This window comes from Euprymna scolopes, chromosome 35 (assembly GCF_053919585.1).
Source record: "Euprymna scolopes isolate OS-2025 chromosome 35, ASM5391958v1, whole genome shotgun sequence".
NCBI classification, from domain to species: domain Eukaryota; kingdom Metazoa; phylum Mollusca; class Cephalopoda; order Sepiida; family Sepiolidae; genus Euprymna; species Euprymna scolopes.
In genome coordinates this window covers 10,422,703-10,442,702 of record NC_136516.1, presented here as the reverse complement: position 1 = coordinate 10,442,702, position 20,000 = coordinate 10,422,703, and the positions used below count along the sequence as shown (strand labels likewise).

At 35.6% G+C, this 20,000-nt stretch overlaps 1 protein-coding gene across 3 annotated transcripts in view; it reads left to right on the top strand.

The window, feature by feature from the left end:
- The window catches only part of LOC145259677 (uncharacterized), a 184,486-nt gene that overhangs the window by 11,264 nt on the left and 153,222 nt on the right, over positions 1 to 20,000 (top strand). The gene's annotated exons all lie outside the window — the stretch shown is intronic.

Below are 20,000 nucleotides of genomic sequence, written 5' to 3'. Positions count from 1 at the left end.
TAAAAAATCGAAAAAAAAGAAGACATCTCACACCACAATTCGAACCCAAAACATTTAGATAATGAACCAACGCGCTAATCAACTGACCTAACGCGACGTACATGAAGTTTGTTCAGTTTTTCAACTATTTAAAGTAAATCAGGTCATGACGTCATCTGACGCATACGTAGAACCGGTCCAGAGGGCCGTTTTTGTTGACCTGTCGAAAGTTGTTGATTTCGGGGTGAAAAAATGAACGTTTTTGGCAAATATTTCGATATTTTTTGAGCGAAGGATGGAGCTTCAATATGATACCAAGTTTGTGAATTTTTGTTGTGTCTGTCGAAAGTTTTTAGCAGATGCACAAACATACATACATACATACATTTTCGCTTTTATATATATATATATATATATATATATATATATATATATATATATATATATATATATATATATATATATATAGATTATGTCATCTATATAACACTCACCGTCTATTGCTAACCCTTATCCTAGAGTCGCCGCTGCTGGGTCATAAGCGGCGACCCAGAAGTAAATAAATAAATAAATGGCAGACCTGTACGAGAGTCCCCACCCCCTAAAATACGTGTTTTACACCTTTTAAAAGTTTTTTTTCAACGATTATCATAGATTACAGACTTAAGTATCATATTAGCAGAAAAAAATTTGGAAAAAAAAAAGTTAATGACTTTTAAGAAGGGGTTTCACTTCTCACTATAACGCTCTACTTTATTGCTACCTGACTTAATGTCCATTTCTTTACCGACGTGTCACGTGATTAAAAACGTTAACCTCCTTCTTAAAAGTCATTAAATTTGTTTTTTTCAGATTTTTTTCTTCTAATATCATACTTAAGTCTGTAATCTATAATAATCGTCACAAAGGAACTTAAAAAAGGGGTGAAAAACACGCATTTTTAGGGGGTGGCAACTCTCGTAGATTCGCCAAATAAATGAATAAATAAAATAAATAAATGGATAAATAAAAATAAATAAAATTCTAGCTCAAAACACGGACAATCGGTAGTTTAACTTGTCAGACTCGGCGGCCGCCAAGAGTCTCTGTTTTGGTGTAGAGTTGTGTTTTTTCATAAGCGATATATATATATATATATATATATATATATATATAATATTAAGTAATGTGATTGATAATTTAAAATTTAAAAATCAAATTATAATTAAATTAAAAATCCGTTTCATAAGAAGGAACAACAACAAAATCAATTATCTGTACGATCGTTTCGGAAAACAATGCTTTTTATTGTGGTATACATCAAGTTATGTGCAATAATTATACACGCTTTCTATCTCCATGAACTGGATTGACTTTCTCACTCTTTCTCTCTCTCTACAACAATAGACTTTCCCTCTCACCAGCTAACAGCGAGAGACGCACGCCAGACCAAACACGTGCTGTACCCTTTTCTTTCATTTGTTTCTTCACGAAATAAATCCTAGTTCATTTAATTCAATAAACGCGTTGTTCGTTCCTTTCTCGAAGCAATTCAAGACCTTGCTTATCAAAAATCTATATATAATTATTGTACATAACTTGATGTATACCACAATAAAAAGCATTGTTTTCCGAAACGATCGTACAGATAATTGATTTTGTTGTTGTTCCTTCTTATGAAACGGATTTTTAATTTAATTATAATTTGATTTTTAAATTTTAAATTATCAATCACATTACTTAATATTGTATTAGCTCTAGGACATTTAACTATCGAGCTTATTATATATCTAAATTACAACGAGCACTTTCTATTTCCTGTATTTTAATTAAACTAGTAATTTCACTGTTACATTAAAATACACTCAACTCTTTAGACTATTGTTCTAATCTCCTTTAAATTATATATATATATATATATATATATATATATATATATATGTTGTTGCCTACATAACCCCCTGAAGTTAAGCAACACTGAGGCTGGCCAGATGGGTGATTATCTTGCTTAGGCGTCGTATGTGTTGTGTTGAGATGCGCAAAATAGGAAAAATGAATTGCTTCGAGAAAGGAACGAACAACGCGTTTATTGAATTAAATGAACTAGGATTTATTTCGTGAAGAAACAAATGAAAGAAAAGGGTACAGCACGTGTTTGGTCTGGCGTGCGTCTCTCGCTGTTAGCTGGTGAGAGGGAAAGTCTATTGTTGTAGAGAGAGAGAAAGAGTGAGAAAGTCAATCCAGTTCATGGAGATAGAAAGCGTGTAAGGTGTACGTACTGTCTGTTGACTCTTGCCCCACGCAGTAGCAAGTGGCGTGAAGCGCGCGGGCGTGCTCGCCCCGAAAGGAGCCGGTGGTCCGTCGACCGTTCAGCTCGGAAGGCGAGTTGAAAAAAGGAAGGAAACAGCTTGTCTCTTGCTTTTATAGTTGTTTCCGGTGGTCTTTTGCGCATGTGTGGGTTTCCTTCAAAGGGGAAGTGACGTTGCCTATGTGTGCGTATATGTGAGTACATGTGTGTACGTTAGTGTGTGTGTATATGCACGTGAATGTGAATATATCTATGTGTGTGTATGTGCGCGCGTATGTTTGTGTGTGCGTATGTGTATGACAAGAAAAATGACTTGAGATGTGAATGCGTGTTTTTGTGCGAGACTAGAAAAGGCTCGCACAGGAGAAAACAACTTCTGCATCTTCTATCGCGGGTGGGTCACCATAGGTGAATAAACAAGAAATTGCCGAAAGAAGTTATCGTATTTTTTAGCAAAATGCGCAGTTATCAATTTTTTTTTTTTTTTTTTTTTGGTATCGATTCTTCAAAACATTTTCTTATATAATGGTATATTAGCAATATTGGGCTCACTAAAAGAAAATTATTAATTTATTTTTCTAACATTTAAAAGTACTGTTTTTCGCAAAAATAATGAATATATATTTTTTTTTTTGCTAATCTGAAAAATAATAATTATTATTAACATATTCAACGAATTTCACACTTCAAAACACAAAAGATGAAAAATAAAACACATTCAAAATTCGGATTTTCAACCTTAAAATCTGATACGTGCGCAGTTGATGTTGTATTTTGTTTGTTTGTTTTATCTACGATCCTCACCCTTGCCATAATATAATATATTTTGCTCAGTTTCGGCTAATTATTTTAAACATATTTGTACCCACAAATAAAAAGGGAGCTTTGTAGGCAAAAAAAAAAAATGTATATATAAATATTGATTATGAAAAAATAAAAGTACAACACATCATTATATAACGTTCATTCTTCACTTAATCGGTGGAAATTTCGTATTGATTGGATAATTATTTTATTTTTGGTAGATTTTTAAAGAGACACTTCGTCCAAACTACTTATTTCCTCCTTCCGTTTTGGCGGTGCCTATGGAAGTCCTACTTAAGTTCTATTATCACTGACGATGTTGTTTAACCAGCTACCTAGCACTTATTAATTCTTATCCTGGAGTGACCTTTCGCGGGCGTTGATAAGAAGCGGTGCCCCCGCCCCAAAAGTAAATAAATAAACAAATAATAATTTTCAATGCTCCCATAGGTACTTGTACAGTTTAATCAAGGCATTAAAAAATGAAAATATCGAAAAAAAAAAAATTATATTGTACGTATCCGTTTTAGACTGAAGATTTCCGAAAAAAAATTTGATCGAGTAGGTTTTTTTTTGTTTTTGTTGTTGTTTTCTTTTTTTTTTTTTTTTTTTTTTTGTTTTTGTACAGCGGAAAAAACACGTTTTTATAACAGCGCGTTGAAGGTAGCCATCTTTGAATTTTTTTAACACGCCTCGGTGAGATAACTCAGTTTAAAGCGCCGACTTTAATACTAGGTTTTCTTCCTAAAAATCGAACATTTTGCTCGGTATCATTTTTTTTTTTCGCTGTAAAAAAAAACAAAAAAAAAACAAAAAAAAAACAACTACTTAAGGAAATTAAATGAATTTTTTTTTTTTTTCGGAGATCTTCAGTCCAAAACAGATATGTACAATATAACTTTTTTTTTTCCGATATTTTCATTTTTTTTTTTAATATCTTGACTAAACTGTACAAGTACCGGATACTTTTTTCGTCAATAAAATACTTGGCCTTTGGGTCAAGATCAAAGTGTAGTATCTGTTCCGGCAGATGCTGCACTTAAGATAATTTGTACCAGTCAATGGAGGGGAAACCCTCTATACTGGGACAATTATTATTTTTGGTAACCAGAGTGCCCCCTTTTTGCCTACTTTTAGGGGAGCTGGTTTTTACCTCACATTAAAAACGGCCTTGTGCCTAATTTGCTCAGTGGGGGAGCAAATAAATACCATCTGTTCTTCAGATGCTACGCTTCAATTTCTTGTTTTCTGTTAGTGGAGGAGAAATCCTTCACGACTGAGACAATTTTTATTTTTTGTTCCTTTTCTCCACATTAAAAAACGACCCTGGTGTCTAACTCTGTCCCGTGGGGAAGCATTGTAAATAGGAACATTCAAACAAAAACAAAATAACTACCCGACCTTTCCTTTCTCCTAGCCGTCGGGAATGAAATCATAAATAATCGGTTCTGTTGTCCCAATCTAAAGTGGTCCTTCTTAAGAGATCTAGATCCTGCACACCCACACACATATTAAATTGACCTTGTGTTACACCCAGCCCTCGTGAGGGAGACGACGGTAGGAAAAAAAAAAAAAAAAATAGGAAAGAAAACTGACAGAAAGAAAGAAACGGACATATTTTCTTGTACCGCTTGCGCTTCGCTTCGCGCTTCCTTCAAATAGCAATCAAATTTACCTAAACATATTTTCACGGGTTTTCTTTTATAAAAAAAAAATGAAGAAAAAATATAAATAGTAGAAATTAAAAATATATATATATTTCATTTTTATATTAAATAATCACCTCTCCTCAATTGTCTTAAATAAAACGGTATTAATATACGTTTACGTATGGAACGTTTTTCGGCAAGGTAGCAGGTCACATGACCAAAAGCGGACTCGAAGTTGCAGGCCTGTCTGCTAGTATTTTAGGGTGTTTCGTCGAATTTCATCTAGTAATAATAAAAATAAAAAAAAGGCCATGACTGGTTAAATAAAATGCTTTTATTTATTTATTTTTTTTTTTTTTAAATAAAAATGAGTCATTTTCATTTTTAAAATAATTATGTAATTTTTATTTTTCGTTTATTAAACAAACTGAAAGGTATAAGGTTTCATCGTTTAAATAAAGTGAAATAATAACCTTTTTCTTTTAAACACAAAACAACAATAAAATACGAACACTGAAAAAAAAAAAAAATCGTAACCGCAAAATGTTAACTACGCCCCCCCCCCCCTGTCGATATAAATAAATAGTGACGTCCAGATCGGATGGTGCCACAACAAAGAGTCGTGAAGGGCCCAGAAGGACTGGGAAAAGAGACTTTCACCGAAAAAACCGCAGAGAGCAGTGAGGTAGAGGCATTGGGGAGGCTTTTTGATATCCCAAAACCTAGGAAATACCAGTGGTCGTTGCCAGCAAAAGACCAAAGGTAAGCGGTTCTTACTACAAAGCCATCTCTGAGAAGTGAGTAGCAATGGAAATCTGGTCAGACTTGTCACTCGGACTCAAGGGAACACAACACCACATGTTATTGCCGATAAGTGATCGCTGCTGATGGCCTGTAACTCCTAGTGAGTAGTTTAAAAAATGATGGTGACGATAGCTAACATTTGGAGATATGGTAAGTAGGGTGCCCTCCCTCCTCCCATAGAGTAAATGTGGTATTTTGGTGACTGAAATTATTCTGGTTAAGAGTAGGATGGAGAATGTATAAGTTTTAGACCAAGGATAACCAGCGTACATTATTTTCCCCACATTTTGATGGCCTTGTGCCTAATTTGTAAATCTTTATATTTTGTGCGATAAATAAAGCGTGTTTTGAACCCGGAGGTAAAAAATAAATGACGGACTTTCGTGAACGCCGCATAGAAAGACGCGACTTTCAATGTCAATAATTTTAAACAGCCGCGCAACGTAACCAGTCGGTGATCGTAAAAGACCTGCCCCCCGCCCTCTCTGTCTCTGTCTCTCTCTCCATGAATAGCATTCCTTGGATACAAAATAGATTCTTGTCCAGAATTCCCACTATATTAAAAGACAAAAAATTAAGAAAATCTTTATGATATACGAACCCGTAACGAAACGCAAATATCATATTCCAAAAATCACATAAATTGATCAAGTAGTTTTATTTTTATATCTAAAACATGTTTTAAAACGATTAATGGGAATTTAAAGGCATTACAAGATAAATGTAGTAAGTATGAATCATTGTGGCGTTATTTTTATTTTATTTTTTTTTTAGATTTTTTTCAAAATCGCGGACAAGACAGTCACTCTTACTCACAAATTTGATGTTAAGTTAGAGTATCCTTTAATTACAAACTCATCTAGGGAAATAGTCAGTCCAATGCCAGTTTCAGGTCCTGGATATGTCCTTAAACTATATCCGATGGTGAGGCCCCAGCATGCGGGCTTTGGGGAGTGTGGAGCCACCCTTTAATTGCCATTGCTCCCAGGTCCACTCTGACTCGGAGTGGTAGTACCTGTTAGGGTCTCGACTGTGGGTTTAATAGAAAATGACTTGAAAAAAAAAAACAAATATATTCTATTAAAAAATTTTCTTCAAAATCACTGGATTCGGCATTAAATGACCCGAAAAGGGTTGATATCCTGTAAAACAAAAACAACCAATCAATGCCAGTTTTGCTTAGGAATCATAGGTCTGATTTAGTCTTCTGAATTGGGTTTCAATGTCTGGAAGGTTGGAACGTAGACCTCTAATGGTAGTAGGGGTCTACGTTGGAAGTTGGAGTTCTGGGTTTAGTTGTGTATTTTTTCTAGACTTTTCATGATGAAGCTTTGGGAATTGTGGAACAGGTCGACAGACTTGGTTAGAGCAGGGTAGAGAGGGAAAGTAAGAGAGAAAAAGAAGCAAATAAATATTTTTTCTGTAGTTCATGAAAAGTTAACCCGTAACTATTACCCACTAATATGGCATCGCGAAGCCCCACCAGAAGTTACTGCATGGTCCAGAATCTATTCACCAAATGGTAATACAGCAGCCCCAGTACTTTACACCTGCTGATACGACGGTCTCCTTAATGGTTAATCTAAAATTCAGGTCCTTGACTATCAGGTAGATAACGTCAGCCCATTTAAAATGTTTGCCTCCAGCACCCTTATTAGTGACATGGCTACAAGGATAGTCATAGAAACAGAAAATTTCCATGTTAGGTGACTGCTCACGTAAAAATACTGTCGATCAAGAATACATCATTTTCTTCTCCTTTGTCAGAAAAATCACTCATTCTAAATGACTTGAGTGACAAATTAGAAGTGAAAGTTAAACCTAAAATATATAAAATAAATGCAGTTAAACTACAAACATTTGTATATTTACTGAAATAAACGATTTCTATTTTTTGTAGCGTATATGTGCTTACAGCACGGTATTCATCCATCGATTTCAATGAATACCACAAAACATTACTGATGACTTGTGCGTAAAAACTTTGTGGCAAGTGTTGCGCAATCTCCAGCCACAACTTTCCTGAGTTTGCAATGTTAAATACCAATGGTAAATAGAAATTTTAGGATGACTGGAAAGAATGCCAAGATAAGCAGAGATCACATAAAACGCCTGTTATTCCCGAATGGTTACCCATTTGATACTGAGTAGGCTCATTGTTGCTTAACTTCGGTGATCTAATGAGAAACGGTGTGTCAACGTGATTATGCCGTATGCTTACGGAGTAATCACGTTGACACACCGTTTCTCATTAAATCACCAACAAGTTAGGCAACACTGAGTCTGGTCAGTACCAGATGGGTAACCAATTTGGAAATTCCAGGCACTGTATGTAGGAAGACGTCGACACCATCCTGCAAGAGTTGCGGAAACCTAGCTTCGTCATTTCTCCTAATGAGGATATACATGTGGCTGGGGACAACTTGTGAATTTCATACTCCTATGGAACTTGCTTCTTTGGAGGAAGCTGGTTAAACCCACATAGGGTTAGTGCATTTCCATTTGTTCCTAAGAACCAGTAGTATCAACGGGTGACAATTTGGGAATATGAAGCGCTGTATGTAGGATGTCATCGACACCTTCCTGCAAGAACTGCAAAAAGCCTAACGTCGTCATTTCCCCTGATCCGTTCATACATGTAACTGGGGTCTGTTTGTGAATTTAATATTCCCTTGACACATCCTCCTCTGGAGGAAGCCAGTTCAAACTCTGTCAGCTACACAAACACCCGCATATCCAACACTGTTGGATATGCGGGTGTTTGTGTAGTGAAACAAGGGAGTACATGTTTTCTTGTAAATGTTTATTTGTTTGTACTGAAGTTCTGGTTTTGAATCTCACTAAGTTCAGCCACACTGATTAGTCATATAATGATGCAATATGTGTCAATTGATAATTATATATTTGTGCCTGTGTCTACATATATGTGTGTCATATATATATATATATATATATATATAACCCCGGGATACGGTTTTTACAGATTACGATGTGGAATACAATGTTTTTCCGGCCCCTGGTTATGATATTTGCTCCACCTTATATTGTTATTTATAATGTTATTTGATTATATACATGTGTATTATATACTGTACTGCATTTTGTTACTAATTTTTAATATGTACTGTATAAAATTCTGCTTAGGACCTGCCATGCGGCAATTTCACCAATCCTGAAATGGATTAATGCCATATCCCACGGTTCTACTGTATATATATATATATATATATATATATATATATATATACACACACATATAGTTTCATTACGGTTTTATCTGCTTAGTTACACATGTTTTGATTACCGAATCGTATTACCAATCCAACAATTTCGTCAGATTTTACAGATTTCTGTAAAAGTTTCTGTAAAGTCTGACGAAATTGTCAGATCTTAAATACAATGTATATATATTTGCTCTACAATAGTATTGAGCACTCTCTTCAGGTTTTTACTAATTACCATTTATTGCTACATATATATCTATGATATAAAGCTGTGTGTGTGTGTGTGTGTGTGTGTGTGTGTGTGTGTGTGTGTGTGTGTGTGTGTGTGTATCGAGACACAAGAATGGGTATGTTTGATCCTGCAGAATGGTGGTTCATTAACATTGTGGGGTCTGCGTTCGCACCTGGTCCACAAAGTATGGAAATAAAAAATGAAAAAAAAAAAATGTTTACAAGTGTTTTTGATATAGATGTACGTAAGAATACTTTGATAAGTATGTTTTAACTTAAATAGGGATGGTATAATAAAATTGTGGGGTCTGTGTTCGTGCCTGGCCTCCATAGAATGGAAATAGGCACAAACTTTAATAAAGACTTTTCATATCTATCTGCGTAAGTATATTTTGATAATTATGTTTCAGTTTGAAGAAATATGGTATAATAAAATTATGAGGTGTTCGTTCACACCTGACCTCCATAAAATGGAAATATGTCACAAAGTTTAACAAGGTTTTTGTAATATACATCCAGAGAATATTGTGATAAGTGTTTCAATGTGAAGAGGTATGGTATAATAAATTATGGGGTTTATCTATTTTATTTTTACTTTCATCATATTTTGCTTTGGTTTTGATACCCCCGAATTCGAAGCTATCTTTTTACAACCCTTCCTTTTCATAACCTATCATACTTTCATAAATCAGAGTCCAGTTTCTGTAGGTTGTTTTTGAACCCAGTCAACGACGGGTACTTTTGCTAGTATATATATGCATTAATGTTGGTATGATTAATTTTTTTTTACTTGATTTTTGTTTAAAGCAAAATCTTCCACTGCTGGTGATAACAATAAAAAAAAATATTTATTGATTTTAAATTACCACTAAGACTAAAATCTATAGATCATCTATTCACAAGTGTATTTTTAAGCTTGAGAAAATATTTGCACATTTAACAAAAAAAATAACAACTCTGTTGTTAAATATTTAGAGATTTATAAATTTTTTTAATGAAAAAATAAAACTACTTGATCAATTTACTTGATTCTTCAAATATGACGTCTTCGCTCCGTGACGTGTACGTACATTATATATATTTTTTCTGTGTTTTTCTTTTTGTAATCTATTATATAACTCTCACTTGTCTGCTTAAATGTATGTTTGTATGTTTGTTTGTATGCATGTATGTATGTATGTATGTTTGTATCTTTGTATGTATGTATGTATGTCTGCTTAAAACTTTTGATAGAGGCGACGGATTTCCACGAGATCGATAGCGTTTTGAAACGTGACCCATCGGATGACAAATATCGAAAAATTGGCTAAAAACATTATTTACTTCACCTTCGACTGGGTACTTTTCTACAAGGAAGGGTCGCCTTTTTTTGCCGATATTTTCAAAAGTCATCCCCTCTTTTCAATTGACTAGCTTTAACTTAAACCTTCGCCACACCAGTTTGGCGATGGACGCAACGGCAAAGACGTCACATTTTTTTTTTCACATTCTTTTCCTCCTATGCGGTAGGGGTTTGAGCCTGCCTGTATACTACCACTTTTTTTTTGCTCAACACACACCTCCAAACACCCGGGCAACGCCGGGCACCCAGGCTAGTTCTAAATAAAATCCGCCTTTTTTTTCTGAATAAATAATCCAAAATGTAGTATCTATTCTGTTTTGTTAATGGTAAAATATAGAGTTAGGAAGCTTTATAAATCTAGTCTCTGTAGGGCCTTTACAATGTACAAGATAGTGAGTGGGAAACATGATAGAGAGTGTACTGAGAACATGTTTGTGGGGAGGGAACACAGTTTGACAAGAAGACATTCTAAGAAGTTATTCAAGCATCAATCAAGACTTAACAAAAGTACTTGACATATGGAATGCGCTACATGAATCAGTTATAATGAATGAAACAGTACTGGAAAAATAATGATAAGAAATAATTATACTAGCGAGGGGTACCCGGCGTTGCCCGGGTGTTTGGAGGTGTGTGTGGGGTGGGGGGCGGGTAAAAAATGTAAGTATGAGGATCGAACCTGAACCGTTGAGGCAAAGTTGTAAATTAAAGTGTGAAAAAAAAAACGTGCAACGTTAACAATTGCCCCACCGTGACAGGCTAACAGAAACACGTTTGAATTTATTTAATTACTTGGATTCGGCAGGTGCCCGTTTTAATGAGCTAATGAGGTCAAGTTTGACTGCGGCATTTTTATTTTCCCAAGATGTTATAGGAAAAAAGACTAACCAACATGCGACAAATGTTGAATATTTATCTTCCCGAAATCGAGCAAATTAAATAGACAGGCGAGCTTCGTTGTTAACTGTGAGATATTACGATTTATATGAGATATAAAAAGTTGTGAAGTGAGCGACCGCTTCTCTGAAAAAAAGCCTTTTGTAGACATACAGAAAAAGCGAACACACATACATACATACATACATACATTTTCGCTTTTATATTTATAGAAGGCACGCATTCACCCATGCATTAACATCGTCAAGCTTGTCAACCGTCAAAGTAGAGGTAGATAACAGTGATGAAGGTGTTGAGCCGGACGTCATCTGTAAGAATCTGTAAGTTTATACATCTTGGAAATCTTCTTAGCTCAGAAGTAGATCTATAGGATCAACTAGTGTGTGATTTAATGGTCAGCTGCTTTATCTATGTAGGTAATGCCTGGCCTCAGACCTCCTCATCTGGCTAAGGTCTGTTCTGAAGTGTGTGTCGTGTTGGAACATTGCTGATGTGCAGTTCTTTTTCATGCAATTTCTTCAGATGTGTGTGGTTGGGCAGATCAGATCTTCAAGTATCAAATTTCTTTTATCTGGTTACCACTTTCAGACTCAATTATCATTCATTTCTGGGCTTTGTGTTCTCATACTGGACGTAGACTGTAGGTGGATGTTTTCTGTTTTGCTGCTTGTATATCGTTCTTTGATCTCTCCTTGTAATGCTGTCCTCGTCTGCTTTTTGCCAAGTTGCTGCTTGGATATGAGTCATGTTTATGTTTGTCGGCCATTGAGCAATTTTGCTGGAGAGTTAACATCTTAAAACTTCAATTTTATTTGTAAAATTCCAAAACAGTAAGAGGTTTCTTGGGCAGTCAATCCGATTGGTAGGCCAGACAGACATTACCATATCTACAAGTTCTTTTAGTAATGGATATTGTAACGTCTCGACTGATGTTGAAAATTTAAGGTAGATCATCATACTGTGAACATTGAGGTCAATTCCTTCAATGTGCTTGCTAGGTTTAGCTGATACTCATGATAGGCAGTCTACAATTGGTACTGTTTTTCCTGGGAAATATTTTTTCACTATGAAATCATATCATTCTACTTTCAATAATATTCTAAGTCTTGGAGGTGCTCATAATAGATTCTTTAGCATTATTGATCCTAATGGCTTATGATCTGTGTGAATGGTTACTTTGTTACCCTACAGACAATCGTGAAATCTCTCCAAGCCAAAAATGATGGCTAACATTTCCCTCTCGATGTTTGAATATTGAGTTTCTGGGCCTGACAGTTTCTTGCTTGCAAATGCAACTGGCGTTTCCTTTTGTAGCAGAGCTGTTCCCATACCTGCAGTCGATGCATGCACCTGTAAAACAATAGATTCCTGTGGATCAAGATATTGGAGTGTTCTATGTTTTTCATCTCTTCTTTGATTTCCTCAAATACTTCCTGTTGCAGAGATGACCGCGTGAAATCATTTCTTTTAGATATCAAGTCACGAAGAAGTTTAGTGAATATCAGACAATTGCTATTCATTTGAACACTCCCTTGTGGGGAAATGAAACGGTAGAAAGCTGAACTGGCCTCCAGCCAACGTTCGTTTCTGCAAGTCAACTTTTTTGATTGACATCGCTAAGTTTCAACACTTTTCACATCCTATGGCCTCGTAGCATGACGGTAAGATCTCGTGTTTTCTTTCACTTTCTTTTCCGCCTTCGGCTTCGTCACAGGTTCGAGACACTTTTTTTTTTCTTTTACACCTACAAACACCCGGACAACGCCGGGTGTCCCCGCTAGTCACATATAGAAAGGACTTTTTTAAAATCACCAAAATTCTCTTTCATGGCTCTCTGAAATTCATCTTGGGTTCATTTTACTCCCATGGGAAACCTGTTGTATATGTATCTACCATATGGTGTAATAAATGTTGTAAGTCTTCTTGAATTCTCATCCAGGCTTAAATGCTAGTATCCAGATTTGATGATAACGGTTGTGAACCATCTTGCACCATTTACCCCAGCGATGACGTCCTCAAATGTCAAAGTTACATAATTGTGGTCTGCGCATTGCGTTGTTTAAATCACAAAGGTATAGGCATAGTCTGACCAAACTGTTGGTTCTAGTTACTACACAAACAAATGAATTCACTTATAGTGTTGGCTCTGTCAAAGGAAATATTATGCCTTGGGCTACTAAGGAATCCAATTCCATTTTTAACCTCTCTTTTAGATCTATTGGAATTGGTCAAGGTTGATGTACAACTGGTGGTACGGGTTCACATGAATGGTCACTAGGTAGACAACCAATAGAAGCAAATACATCAAGAAATTCCTGAATAATTTCCCTACTTTCGTTTAAATTCCCTTTTCAACTTGATCTTGGCATTAGAACTAGGTTTGCATTCTGCTGGGATACCTGATCATCGTTTGTCTGTATTTGACGATTTTTTTTTTGTAACTGTAGAAACTGATTTTATAGGGCGGAATGATAAAAAAATATCGCCCTAAAGAAAACAACACTAAAGTATTTTAAAACTTTTATTGAAAAAATCAACTCAGGTAACTTGATTATGTATTAGAGCTGACATCTATTCAATGTAGCCGCCTTCAGCCTCAATCACTACCTCGATATGAGTTCAGAACTGGGAGCATGTCTTTTTCCACAAGCGCCGGTGGGAGCTCGAGGAATACTTGGTTGATGACGGCGATCAGGCTGGCTTTGGTGTTGTGGGAGGTCATGTTGGTGATGTTCTCGACATATGACCAAACGAAGTAGTTTAGTTGTTTCAGGTCGGGGGGAGAAGGAGGACCAGTAAGAAAACGGTACAAGTCATAGCATTCCTTCTGAAACCAAGCCTAAGTCTCTTTGGACTTGTGGGCCAGTGCCAAGTCCTACCGCTACACTTAGGGTCTGCCAGTGGCTACCTGATTGCACAAGAGGATCACCACACTCTTCACCACATCCAAGAACACTTAGGTGTTGACATTCAAGCCGACTTCAAAGATGTGAGGTTGCATGATGTAGCCCTCATTTAAAACCACACCAAAGAGCATAACCGTGGCCAGAAACTTTGTTTTAATCACCCTGAGTACATCCCTGTTATTTGTGGCAATCCAGCGATGCATTTTAAGGGTACTGGCAATGGTCCTGTTGTCATAACTTGGATCGATATAGTGCATCTCTGATCTCATTCGTTGAACATTGTATCACTTTCAGACATGATAGAAGGCTCCTATCGCTCTTGGGATTTGTACACAACTGGTCCACTAGTAGATGGTCTGCAACAAGCAAAAAAACTGGTTTTCATCAAACGGAAATGGAATCATGTCATCTTTTTTAGGGTGACAATTTTATCGTTCCTCCCTGTACAGCTAAGTTTAGAGTCACTAACCCTAACTTCCATTATGTCTGTAGTCATATCAATAATGCTTCTTTTGAATTTTCAACATAGAATGTTGCACCAAAAAGAATCTGTTGCGGAATCTCCCCCTTAGCTGACAGGTTCCTTCTTGATCAATTGCTGTTTTGCCAAAATCAATTAACCTTATTGCCATCCCTGTGAGTGCTAATCCATGCAGTTTCTTTATATACTTCCATGGGCAAAAGATTGCTCATAACACCTACATCGACCTTAGCATTGACGTCTATTTACATTTGTCTGTTGCCAATTTTTAGCTTGGCATACACCTCAGTAGTAGTTGATGGCAACTATTGTACGGTGTGGAAATGGTATCTTTACTTGAACCACTAGCTTCCATTTTGTGTTGCCATGTTTTTTATGCCACTGTGAATGTGTCATTCTTTTATTTTTATTTTTTTATCTCTCATCTTGGAGTGGCAATGAACAAAGCTCCTTTCTTAGAACTGCACGCCTGTGGAACTCTCTTCCGTTTGCCTGCTTTCCAACTGACTACAATCTGATTGTCTTCAAGTCCAAGGTAAACAAGTTCTTGATGAACCGTCTCCCTAAATAATCCAATTTACAAAATTCCCACTATTTATGTTTACTACGCTATAATCGCATTGACTAATGTATACCCATAAACCCTTATCCTTGAGTGGCTTCAGGACCTTAATAAGTGGTGATTCTTGTGTTGGCTTTTTTATTATTCTTAGTATGAATACAATTCGTACTGCTCTCCTCTACCGAAATGCATATAGCTTCAACTTACTTGCAAGTCGCCTCTTCTATCTCTTTTTGGTCCTGGATATGACCTTAAACTATATCCGATGGTGAGGCCCCAGCTTGCGGGCTTTGGGGAGTGTGGAGTCACCCCTTAATTGCCATTGCTCCCAGGTCCACTCTGACCCGATGTGGTAGTACCTGTTAGGGTCCCAATTATGGGTTAAATAGAAACTGACTGGAAAAAAATATATACATATTCCATTAAAAACCTTGTCTTCATGATCATTGGATTCGGCATTAAATGACCTAAAAAGGGTTGATATGCCGTAAAACAAAAACAACCAACCAATCTATCTCTTTTATGTACAACAGTTTTGCAATAACAATAAGTTAAGTTTAGTATTTCTGCATTGACTTTAGATAAATGTTAATGTCATAATTGAAAACTGATCCCGACGATAAAAGTCATAAATTTTTTTTTTTTTTTTTTCGAATTTTATTTTTCTTCTAATCTGAAAGTTAAGTTTGTAATCGATGATATTAACGTGAAAAAAAAAGTGTAAATTGTGGAATTTAGAGGTGGGTGTCAATTTCCTAAACGTCCGCCCCCCCCCCCCCAAAAAAAAGAAAAAAAAAGTACTTGATCAATATTCATGATTTTTGGAATATAACATGTTCATGCCACGACAAGTACACCATAAAGGTTTTTCTTTATTTTTGTTTTCAAGTCCAAATAAGCACCAAACCGAATCCAATACCCAAAATTTCTGAGTTTTCCAATCCTCTTCCCAACACCAATAAATAGTGGATATGCTAGGCATTAAATCGACCTTGTGTCACATCCAAGCCCCGTAAAGAGGTAATAAATAAGGAATATGGTAATACTTTTCCTTTTCTCACGGAGAATGAATGTGACATGGGGTCGGTTTACTGTTGGAAATTCAGCCCCACCCCCTCATCCCACCTCTAAAAAAAGTTGGGAGGACACTTTTGATAGTTTCGTAAATTAAGTTGATACAATGTATCGGCATTTCTCACCAGAAACGCCCAAGGCAATCCACAATAAGACTTCCTGATCAAATGGGAACGTAATGCCTGCGGGGATCGCCTTGTGAGATCAAACTCAACCTTACCTAAAGGGCTTGTTTCAGTGTAAGGTTGTTGAACTGAAAATAAACGGGGGCGTTTTAAAAACAACCTTTCTTACGATATACTGCATAATCACGTTGACACACCGGTTCTCGCTGGATCACCGAAGTTAAGCAACGTTGAACCTGGTCAATACTAAATGGGTGACCATTTGGGACTTCCAGGTACTGTATATGCTCTCCGCTTATCTCGGCATTGTTTCTAAACGTCCTGGACTTCTCCTTGCCACTGGACTTAAACACTGCCGATTCAGGAGAGGTGTGGCTGTGGTTGCGCAACCCTTGCCTCACAATGCCATGTGCAGCTGCTCCTACAGGGGGTATCCTTCGTCTTTCGAGACTGAACGGAGGGATCGATCCATTACGAAGGAGACGATTTTATCAACCCACAATAAGACTTCCTGATCAAATGGGAATGCAATGTCTGCGGCGATCGCCTTGTGAGATCAAACCCAACCCTACCTAAAGAGATTGTGTGAGGTTGTTGAACTAAAAATAAATGGGGGAGGGGCGTTTTAAAAACAACATTCATTATGAAGGAGACGATTTTATCAATTTCGAGGTGGTCGTCTACTAAACTGTTAACAGGTTTAATTGTATTTCTAAACACGAGGCACTGACATGAAACACAACATTTATATTTAGTCATCGCTCTTCCAATTCCATACAATACTAAAATAAATGACCCTGACCGACGGTAGGCTTTGGATCGCCCATATTATAGTGGCCTTGTGTCGCACTTGATAAAATAATACGACAATCTCCAAAGTAAGCGTGATGATTATCCAGTATAAAAATAATTCCGTTTCGGCAGTAAAAATAATTTTTTTTTGTTAAATTTTATGACATGGGGAGTCATTTTGACTTAAAAATTATTTTATTTTAAGAATTTTAAATGGAGAAAATCACGGCGTAAGTTTATTGCAAGAGAAAAAAAGTGAAGCAAGCATGATCCCCCATGAGTGCACAGTGAACGAGACATAAAAAAAATGACTAAGTTCAGTATCCCCACCCCCTTTAACCCCAAAAGTCCCCAGGGGACATCAAATCCTGGTGAAAATGAACAAACGGTGCAGTTTTAGGCCTTAACATATGTAAATTTGTAGTTCTGCCCCATGTAAAAAAAGAAATGACTAAGTCCATCATTCGCCCCCCCTCCATTTAGCCCCAAAAGTCCCCAAGGCCTTAACATATTTAAATTTTAGTTCAGCACCATGCAAAACTGCTAAATAGACATACACAGAAAATTTTGGACAAATATGGTAAAATAGTCCCAAAAATGGAGTGTTTTTATTAACCCTAAAAGAGCCCCTGGGGCAAACCCAAGAGTTATTGCAAAGTATAGACAAACAAAATTATATAGAAATCAGTTAGTTACAACTTTTCAGAAAGTTTTATAAAAATCCAAGGCATCAATTTTTTTTAATAAGCACAAAAGTGTCAATTTTAGCCATTTTAACCCGAAAGGCACCCCTAGGGAGACGACCAGAGTTTTCTGTGGAAAATCCGTTCTGTTCTGTTACTTTTTTACTCATATCATGTTTAATGTTTGTGCAAAATTTTAAACCCCCCCCCCAAAAAAAAAGTGCAGACAGATAAACGGACGAATGGACAAGGGTGAATTTATAGGTCCACCTTTCTTTTGTCAAAAATCTACGGAGGCAGTCATTTTTTTTTTAATATATTAGGAATCATTTCCAGTTAAAATCTACTGAGAAAAGCACATTTTGTATTGAGGAATACACATTTCAACTATGTAAACGCTAGATAAAATTATCCAATATCATCCAAAAGAGAAGGTCCAGTTTGGATAACGTTATTCTTTACGTAATGTTGTTTTATGCTTAAAATGCGTATTTCTCAATACAAGTGTATATTTCTAAATAGATTTTAACTCGAAAATAATAAATAAAATAAAATGAAAGAAATAAAATAATAATCAACAAAAATAAAAAAAATTAAAAATTAATGCCTACACAGAATTTTTTTATCGCGATAAACTCACACCATGACTTAGTGACTTTGTCCTCCAACCTTCTTCAGCTGTATCTTGTCGAACTCGGGAATCTTTCTGCCGAACTCACAAGGACCCAGGGCTTAGTAAGTAAGGTATTTGGTAAATATCAGTTGTAAGTTATATTCTTCTTGAGGTTGAAGGTTCAACAGTACCCATATCTACGCGACACTCAAAAATGCAATTGTGAATTATTTATGACTTCTACCCGGTCGTGGCTGACGGAACAAGAGCATGCTACCCTCGTGGGTTAGATAAAGAGTTTCGTTCGAAATTCTATGCAGATTCCCCGTGTCTAACAGAAAGATTCCTAAGTTCGACAAGGTACACCTGAAGAAGGTCGGAGGTTATATCAATCGAAACGTTGTGAAAATAGCACTCAAGATGAGAACAGTAGTCCGAAGAATCCAAATAATCTGAATAATCAATCCTCATCTCAAAAATTCAAAAACGTCAGGCAAACTGATTTTGCAACCACATATAAAATGAACAAAAAAATTTTATTAAAAATCAATATACATTTTAGTTCTTTTTCGTTATAATTCGAAATATTGAATTCCAAATAAAACTAGCAGTATTTTACTTAATTGCCATGTCGCAGTAATGAACACATCCAAAAATTATGACAAACGATAAGGTAGAAAATTAATTATTAATGATAACAGCTTTTAAAGGCAATTAGCAAAAATTAAGTTTTGCTAAATTGGCCAAAGGTACTCAGTTTTCAGAAAATATTTACCTCCCTTTTGTTACAATTAGAACTCTCCTGGTTTTTTTTTTTTTTTTTTTTTTTTAGCAAAACTCAATGTTCTATAATTGTCTTTGAAAACTATTTTCATGAATTATTAATTTTTTGTGACCTGACGATTAAGTAGATACCATTGAGTTTCACTTGAAATTAAATTTTTTTGATTTTCAAATTTTGTTATTATAATGAAGAAGAACCAACATTTTTTTTTGCTTTTGCTTTTGATTTTATTTTTGAAAGCTTCCACTCAAAACGATGAAGTCAAGTTTAATTTTGTAATTTTTTCTAATAATGACTTTTCCTACACTATTTCTAACTTGGAAACACATCCAATTGTTATGTAACAGTGTGTGTGTGTATATATATATATATATATATATATATAGTGACCGCTAATCAATCGAAAACTGCTTTTTCTAAAACGCATTAAAATCTATTAAAATCCCTTATTTCTGAACAACTTTTGGTTTTGCCAGAAAGATAAAACCCTAAAGTTTATTATGTTAAAAGCGGAATAATATAATACTTTTCTATATTTTATAATAGAATTTTAAGTTTTAAATAAAAAAAAAAACGCGTTTGACCCATTTTCTGTTGAATTTCAAAAAATATAAATATTTAAAAAGTTTTCGAATCAATTAAACTAACTTTTTGATGTCTAAATAAAATTTATTGTGATTGGCTACAAGAATATGCAAAAATATTAGAATATAATCATCTTATATTTAAATAAATTCAAATAATTCAATTATTTCGCACGATC